The sequence below is a fragment of the Procambarus clarkii genome, unplaced genomic scaffold, assembly GCF_040958095.1.
Source record: "Procambarus clarkii isolate CNS0578487 unplaced genomic scaffold, FALCON_Pclarkii_2.0 HiC_scaffold_131, whole genome shotgun sequence".
In the NCBI taxonomy this organism is placed as follows: domain Eukaryota; kingdom Metazoa; phylum Arthropoda; class Malacostraca; order Decapoda; family Cambaridae; genus Procambarus; species Procambarus clarkii.
In genome coordinates this window covers 1,518,407-1,527,325 of record NW_027189164.1, presented here as the reverse complement: position 1 = coordinate 1,527,325, position 8,919 = coordinate 1,518,407, and the positions used below count along the sequence as shown (strand labels likewise).

The following is an 8,919-nucleotide window of genomic DNA, read 5'->3' as shown; positions in this document are numbered from 1 at the left end:
GAGACCGACCAGGTAAGCCTCGGATGCCTCCTGTAAAGCCATGACGGCAGACGACTGGAAGCGAAGATCGGTCTTGAAGTCCTGGGCAATCTCGCGCACCAGACGCTGGAAGGGAAGTTTCCTGATGAGCAACTCTGTGCTCTTCTGGTAACGACGGATCTCACGCAGGGCGACCGTTCCGGGCCTGTAACGGTGAGGCTTCTTCACGCCCCCTGTGGCAGGAGCAGATTTGCGTGCTGCCTTGGTGGCCAGCTGCTTACGAGGAGCCTTGCCTCCCGTGGACTTGCGAGCAGTCTGCTTGGTGCGAGCCATGGTGAACAACTGTGGTTTGTGATGGCCGGCGCCGAAAAATTTTTGCTTATATACGCCGTCTCGAGGCGCTTGCTCGAGCGCCATTGGCTGCTCGACTCGCCTACGTCACCCCGTTGCCCCTCCCCTCCTTCCTCTGGCTGCAGCCAACAGGCAGCTCACCTCAAACACTATTATCGCTGATTTTGCTCTATTTTTTGGATTTGTGCAAAAGTCATTTCACAGAGACGTGAAACAGACGAGTAGGCAACTGCAGTTTTGAAAGCGTTGTGAGAAAGCCGTGTTTCTGCTCGAGTACAAGCATAAAGTAAGGACAGGCAGGAGTTAGGAGTTGCCATGCTACAAGTACGTCCGCTTGACGGGATATAGTCTGGGGAAATCGTGCCGAAATTTTATTATTCACACAACTTCAACACCATGACTGGACGCGGCAAGGGAGGCAAGGGACTCGGAAAGGGTGGCGCCAAGCGTCATCGTAAGGTGCTACGTGACAACATCCAGGGCATCACCAAGCCCGCTATTCGTCGCTTAGCTCGTCGTGGCGGCGTGAAGCGTATTTCGGGTCTCATCTACGAAGAGACCCGTGGCGTCCTGAAGGTGTTCCTCGAGAACGTCATCCGTGATGCTGTAACCTACACGGAACACGCCAAGAGGAAGACCGTCACTGCCATGGACGTGGTGTACGCTCTGAAGCGCCAGGGTCGTACCCTCTACGGATTCGGCGGATAAGAGCTTGGCTAATCCATCGATTCCACCCACCACCACCTCAAAACGGGACCTAATTAGGTCCCTATACTTTTTTACTGAAGGGCTTAATAGACGATAACATAAATTGTTTTGATATCAGCTAGCACATTGGGTCTTATGAAATCTATTTTTTATCCTCGCATGCTTAAAGGGACTCTGATTGGGGAGGGAGGGGTGGGGGGGGGGGGAAGGTTTGTTCCGTTATATACTAGCAGAGCAGGATCATTGGTGGTGGTGGGGGGGGGGGGTGAGGGAGAGAGAGAGAGAGAGAGAGATCTTTCCCAACTCTTCCTTTTTACATGAGTGAGCTACCCGTTTTATTCATTTTATCCTTCTCAGAGCTGTTTTGATAGTATCCAAATGATGGTAAATGAAAAGGGAGGACACGAATATCTACCCAGAATTCAGGACTGGCAATCGATATGCATGTTTGAGTGCGAATCTTTTTCTCTCTCAACTTAGGTATACGTTTATGTCGTACCTAAAAGCGAGAACCACACTATTGGGACAAGTATGCAAGGCCCAATTTTCCTAACAAGCACAGTTAATTTTGTTATTTTCGAACATTTCTTTCCAAATTGGTTTATCCAATTAACAGTATTATATTAAGATCATGAATTGCTGGGTTAGGTTAGGTTAGGTTAGCTTAGCTTAGGTTAGGTTAGGTTAGCTTAGCTTAGCTTGGGTTAGCTTAGGTTAGGTTAGGTTAGCTTAGCTTGGGTTAGCATAGGTTAGGTTAGGTTTGATTACATTTCTATGTTAGATTTAACTCAAATTCAAAACAATTGCAGTCATTCGGCTTGTTAGTCAACTTGCCTCTAATAGGGGCAATTTGTCTAACAAGACTATTTAGTTTTGTGTGCATATATATATATATATTATATATATATATATAATATATATATATATATATATAATTATATATATATATATATATATATATATATATATATATTATATATATTATAGCTTCAAGACTCCGAACCAATATAGAAGCATCAAGAGGAAGTGCTTGTGTTATGGGCCAATAGGCCTTCTGCAGTTACTTCCATTCTTATGTTTTTATTCCCATTGGTTCGTGTTTTATCTTGTGTAAATGTCAATCACCTCACCCAAAACTTTGGTACCATATCACCTCACCCATGTATGTATATATATATATATATATATATATATATATATATATATATATATATATATATATATATATATATATATATAATATACAGAGTAAATCTACCCCAAAAGTAATGATTTATTTGTCTACAAAACTAAACTCTTTTTGGAATCATATGAGGCCCCTCCACTGAGGGGGGAGGCCTGGATGTTTATTGTCATGTGTATTCATGCTGCTTGCATGTCGTCGTTTATTTTGCCTTTGTTGTTTTCTTGACAGCTTTCTTTGCCTTGGGTGGTTTGGGAGATTTTGAAGCTCTCTTTATTTTGGGCTTTTTGTTCCCAACAACAAGCTGCTGCTGCTGCTTCTTTTTCAAGGCTGTAGGTGGTTTGTTGCTTGTGGCGGCTTTCTTGGGAGTTACCACGGCCTTCTTTGCTGCTGTAGATGGTTTCTTGGTTGTGGTGGCTTTCTTGGGAGTTAGAACGGCCCTCTTCTCTGCTACGGCCAGCTTGAATGATCCACTAGCTCCACTTCCCTTGGTCTGAACAAGAATGCCGTCAGCCACTGCTTTCTTGAGAAATCTTCGGATGTAAATGGCGATCTTGGCAGCCTCGACTTTGTTGTTGGCAACAACGTACTTCTTGATTGCTTGTAGAGACGAGCCCTTACGGTCTTTGAGTGCTGCGACCGCGGCTAGAACCATTTGACTAGTTTTCGGGTGAGCAACCTGGACGCGAGGTTTCCTGGTGGTGGCCACCACAGCAGCAGCAGCCGCAGCCTTCTTGGTAGGCTTTGCTTCTACCATGATGATGATGAGATAACCAAGGTGATGAGAGACGCTCAGACAGTCACGGGGGAATGATGCTGCCGCCGCTTGAGCCGAACCTATTTATGTGCCGGCACGGTACAGAAGCTGCAACCTGGCAACTCGTCCACCAATCACGACGGTTGGTTTTACGGCTCCGAAACCTGGATCCCATATCTTCTCTAAAATAGAAGCATTTGTTCATGTTCTTTGTAAAAGTATCATAAAGCAGGACAGATGAGACAAATATCATAAAAACTGAAGAGCAGATGAGCACACACATGTATGTATTACAAAAGAAAATCCACAAATTCATTAGAAATTGGCAGGGTAGGCTGAGGAAGTAGGTAGATGTAAAATGTCTGTAAATGGCGAAAGAACATAAACCCAAGACTGAATAAACGATGTTAAATATCCATGCCAAGGAGACAAAAATATGTTAGGATACAATTACCATTAAGACACCACAAGAAGGTCCGTATCCTGCCGTGATGACTAAAAAGAGTTGGTTATTAGCCACAATGTGTAGGCAGTCTCATGCCAACGGCCATACCACGTTGAGAACACCGCTTCTCGTCCGATCAGCGAAGTTAAGCAACGTTGGGTTTGGTTAGTACTTGGATGGGTGACCGCCTGGGAACACCAAATGCTGTTGGCAATAATGTTTTTTGTTTTGTTTTGTTTTGTTTCGTTTGTTTTTGTTTGAATGGCTGGCTGGCTGGCTGGCTGGCTGGCTGGCTGGCTGGCTCCACGGGAAATTCACGGAGTTGTGTGGAATAAGGCCTGGTAAAATGAATTAATATGTATGTCATGTTTAAAACAAACTCGCTTAATATAGTGTGTGAGGCTTTATACAAAAACAAACAACCAAAACAAAACATGTTGTATATATATATATATATATATATATATATATATATATATATATATATATATATATATATATATATATATATATATATATATATATATATATATATATAGCTTAATCCGGGTTTGAACTCGCAACTCCAAGAATACGCATCACTTATATACACTTTACCACTGGACCACTGCAGGACACTTGATGCTGAGGTATCAATTTAATGACGTAAATGCCATTTCCACAAATAAATGATAATTTAAAAGTATTTGTATGTACAAATCTTTTCTGTTTAAAAGGCTACAATATAAGTTACTGATATAATTTGTGTTAATGTTTCTATACCCACAGGAAGGCATGTTTTTGCTTATATGTAAGGGGTACGGAGAAGGAATCCACAGACCATCATTCCCCTTCCCCCCCCCCCCCCCCCCCCTACTCCCCACCTACTACTAACACACCACCACCACCACCACCACCACCACCACCACTACTCACCACTACTCACCACCAATCACCACCAATCACCACCACCACCAATCACCACCCACCACACCTAACCGAAAACCCCCTAACACATCAACCCTCCCCCCAATCAACAGGCGAAATAATAACCCTCAAATGCCTGCCTGCCTGCCTGCCAGCCAGCCAATACTAACGGTCTTCTCAGAAAGAAAATCTCTTTGTATCTGGTATTACTTGATGAAATGTATGATTCTATAATGAAAATAAATTGTTATGTCGGTTGTATGAGCATAATGACCAATATGCACATGATATTGAATGAATTAAATAGTGTAGTTTTAAGTAATTAGGTTGTAGACACATTAAGCGGATATGATATTTGACGCGTCCAGAACTGGTGGATTTTTGGTTTAGTTTTTAAATGCACCACCCACCACCACCATTGCTTCCCCAGAGCCTAATTAAGGACCGGTAAAAGGAGTCAATATGTATGTCATCTATAAAACCAAAGAATGAATAAAAACACACACACACAAACCTACATAATAGTACTAGGAAGATTGTATGGCATAAAAAAAAAAAAAGTACTCCCATTGGGTCGTTTGAACTCGCGACTTCCAAAACACCAGCCACACACCTTACCACCCAGCCACCATAGAGTTGGTTATAATTGTGCAACTTTAGTTATAAAACTAAAGTTCTTATTGTCCTCAAATCTTATTGTCTGTTCTATGAAAAGGCATGATTGTAAATTATGTATTTTTTGAATGATTGAATTGTAGGCACATTAAGCGGATTCGATATTGATATATCCAGAAAGGTGATTCTGTTCGTTTTAAAATGCATCACCGTTAACGCTAAAGGACTGGTTAAAACGACTCGATGTTTTGTCATTTTTAAAATAAACACTAAAACTAGGGCCCTTAACATATATAATGTTTGAATATAAATTGAATGCATATCAATACAAAGTGGGAGTGGCTGGCTGGCTGGCCTGGCTGGCTGGCTGTGCTGGCTGGCTGGCTGGCTGGCTGGCTGGCTGGCTGGCTGGCTGCCTGCCTGCCTGCCTGGCTGGCTGGCTGGCTGGCTGGCTGGCTGGCTGGCTGGCTGCCTGCCTGCCTGCCTGCCTGCCTGCCTGCCTGCCAGCCTGCCTGCCTGCCTGCCTGCCTGCCTGCCTGCCTGCCTGCCTGCTGGCTGGCTGGCTGGCTGGCTGGCTGCCCGCCCGCCCGCCCGCCTGCCCGCCCGCCTGCTTGCCTTGCCTTGCCTGTCCTGTCCTGTTATTGCCTTGCCTTGCCTTGCCTTGCCTTGCCTTGCCTTGCCTTGCCTTGCCTTGCCTTGCCTTGCCTTGCCTTGCCTTGCCCTGCCCTGCCTTGGCTGCAGCTGGCTGGCTGGCCGTAAATCAACTCTTAACAACACCACACCACACCACACCATCACTCATCACCCATCCACCCACCACCGGCCCCAGTCTCCCAGCCTCTCTTATATACCCGAGCAGGCCCTTTAAATTATTTGAATTGTTGCACTTCGGCAATGGCACGATCGCTGCTGCTCAAACATATTCTGGTTCACAAGTATTATAATATATTATATTTATATTATATATATTATATATATATATATATATATATTATATATATATATATATAGATATATATATATAATATATATATATATATATATATATATATTATATTCATGAAACACATTAAAACCTTGATCATTTATTCATTCATTACGTCTAGTGAAGAATTGCTTTTGTTCATTTGTATGATTAAAAATTGATAGAATATGAATTCCTCGCTTAAAGTAAAATATAAAATATATATTGGATTTATATGATTGGTTTAATATTCCAAGTGATGCTGAATATCCCCTATAATTTTGTTTTGTTTGTTTGTTATGTACACATTCCAAATGAAATCAATATAAATGTTATTATTAATGTTTGAAAGTTGATTGTCTACTTGAATCTCTCTATTAAAGTGTGTGTGGCTCCGGATGGAGCCTGGTTATGGTATTTGTCGTGGTGGGTGGCAGAAGTGCTTACTTCTTCTCTGTCTTCTTTGGCAAAAGAACTGCCTGAATGTTTGGAAGAACACCTCCCTGTGCAATGGTTACGCCAGACAGAAGTTTGTTGAGTTCTTCGTCGTTGCGGATGGCCAACTGCAAGTGACGTGGGATGATACGGGTCTTCTTGTTGTCACGTGCGGCGTTACCGGCGAGCTCCAGAACTTCGGCAGCGAGGTTATTCCATGACGGCTCGCCAGGTAGACAGGAGCGCCAGCACCGACGCGTTCGGCGTAGTTGCCTTACGCAGCAGACGGTGAATTCTGCCCACGGGGAACTGAAAGTCCGGCCCGCTGGAGCGAGACTTTGACTTGCCCTTCACTTTGCCTCCCTTGCCGCGTCCTGACATTGCTGCTGCTGTTGTGGGTTTGTGGTGTTTTATGCCGGCCCGCAGATCGAGCTTCGTGTTATATACCCCGCTCAGGATCAAGGGAGTCCGCCACTGACCAATCAGCGCGCTCCGCCACGCGACCCGCTCTGAGCTGAGTCGCGAGCGGATATAAAAGGAAAGCTCGACTCGCGCAAAAGTTCATTATTGTATCGCAACGCCAGCCAGCACGAGCATCATCATGCCACCCAAGGCATCTGGAAAGGCTGCCAAGAAGGCCGGAAAGGCCCAGAAGGCCATTGCCAAGGGCGATAAGAAAAAGAAGCGCAGGAGGAAGGAGAGCTACAGCATCTACATCTACAAAGTGCTGAAGCAGGTCCACCCCGACACTGGTATCTCTTCCAAAGCCATGTCGATCATGAACTCGTTCGTGAACGACATCTTCGAGCGCATCGCCGCCGAGGCTTCTCGCCTGGCCCACTACAACAAGCGTTCCACCATTACCAGTCGGGAGATCCAGACGGCTGTAAGGCTCCTGTTGCCCGGAGAACTGGCCAAGCACGCCGTCTCTGAGGGCACTAAGGCCGTCACCAAGTACACCTCCTCCAAGTAAACGGCTTACTTACTGCCCTGTGGTGGTGGCTTGGCCTCAAACCAACAAACTCGGCTCCATTGGAGCCACACTTTAATTTCTAAAGAGATTGTGAGTGTTAGACACCAATACTATTATAACAAAAACCTCTGTCACTGAAAGCAAATAGCTATAAAATGAGAATATTTATGAAACTGTCTGTGTGTGTTTCTCTCTCTCAGTCTCTGTCTGTCTGTCTGTCTGTCTCTGTCTCTGTCTCTGCATGTCTCTCTCTCTCTCTCTCTCTCTCTCTCTCTCTCTCTCTCTCTCTCTCTCTCTCTCTCTCTCTCTCTCTCTCTCTCTCTCTCTCTCTCTCTCTCTCTCAACACACATATAAACACTCGGTATCTTTTTTCTAGAGATTAGAGATTCATTGTTATGTTCCACATTAGGATTACTATGCAGGCCACCCTCTTAAGGTTTGAAAATGTCAAGAAAACGGTTAATTTAAAATGTCATCTCCTAACTTAACAGATTAAGCCAGAGGACCAAAAACAGAATAAAACAGGACAGGACAGTATGTCACTTATACAAGCTGCTTTTATTTCTAGTACAGTATGACAATTTTTTTTTTTTTTTTTTTGGAGGGGGGGGGGAGGATCCTTGGCAGTGCATAAGAATGAAAAGCGACGGCGTTTTGTTTGTAAGAGGACAGGTTGTACTACAAATGACTTGATTTATTGATATCACGTGTACAGTGTATGTATGCCACCTAAATTATTGTATTTATTTATTTATTATATGTATAGATGAAGGTTAATTCATATGACTGATGCTAGGAATGTCTGAAATCTCCTTAGAAGGATATTTTGGCCCTGAGAAGGGCCGAGTTTGGTGTATACTAGGGTGGTCGTTTTAGCTTATGCACGCTCTCCACGGATACGGCGAGCAAGCTGAATGTCCTTTGGCATGATGGTGACACGCTTGGCGTGGATGGCACAGAGGTTAGTGTCCTCGAAGAGACCGACCAGGTAAGCCTCGGATGCCTCCTGTAAAGCCATGACGGCAGACGACTGGAAGCGAAGATCGGTCTTGAAGTCCTGGGCAATCTCGCGCACCAGACGCTGGAAGGGAAGTTTCCTGATGAGCAACTCTGTGCTCTTCTGGTAACGACGGATCTCACGCAGGGCGACCGTTCCGGGCCTGTAACGGTGAGGCTTCTTCACGCCCCCTGTGGCAGGAGCAGATTTGCGTGCTGCCTTGGTGGCCAGCTGCTTACGAGGAGCCTTGCCTCCCGTGGACTTGCGAGCAGTCTGCTTGGTGCGAGCCATGGTGAACAACTGTGGTTTGTGATGGCCGGCGCCGAAAAATTTTTGCTTATATACGCCGTCTCGAGGCGCTTGCTCGAGCGCCATTGGCTGCTCGACTCGCCTACGTCACCCCGTTGCCCCTCCCCTCCTTCCTCTGGCTGCAGCCAACAGGCAGCTCACCTCAAACACTATTATCGCTGATTTTGCTCTATTTTTTGGATTTGTGCAAAAGTCATTTCACAGAGACGTGAAACAGACGAGTAGGCAACTGCAGTTTTGAAAGCGTTGTGAGAAAGCCGTGTTTCTGCTCGAGTACAAGCATAAAGTAAGGACAG

General features: G+C 44.8%; 1 non-coding gene across 1 annotated transcript; it reads left to right on the top strand.

The window, feature by feature from the left end:
- The first annotated feature begins 3,517 nt into the window (after positions 1-3,517).
- On the top strand, positions 3,518-3,636 carry LOC138360939 (5S ribosomal RNA). The gene has a single exon (XR_011226715.1). It is a non-coding gene; the product is annotated as a 5S ribosomal RNA (ribosomal RNA).
- The last annotated feature ends 5,283 nt before the right edge of the window (positions 3,637-8,919 follow it).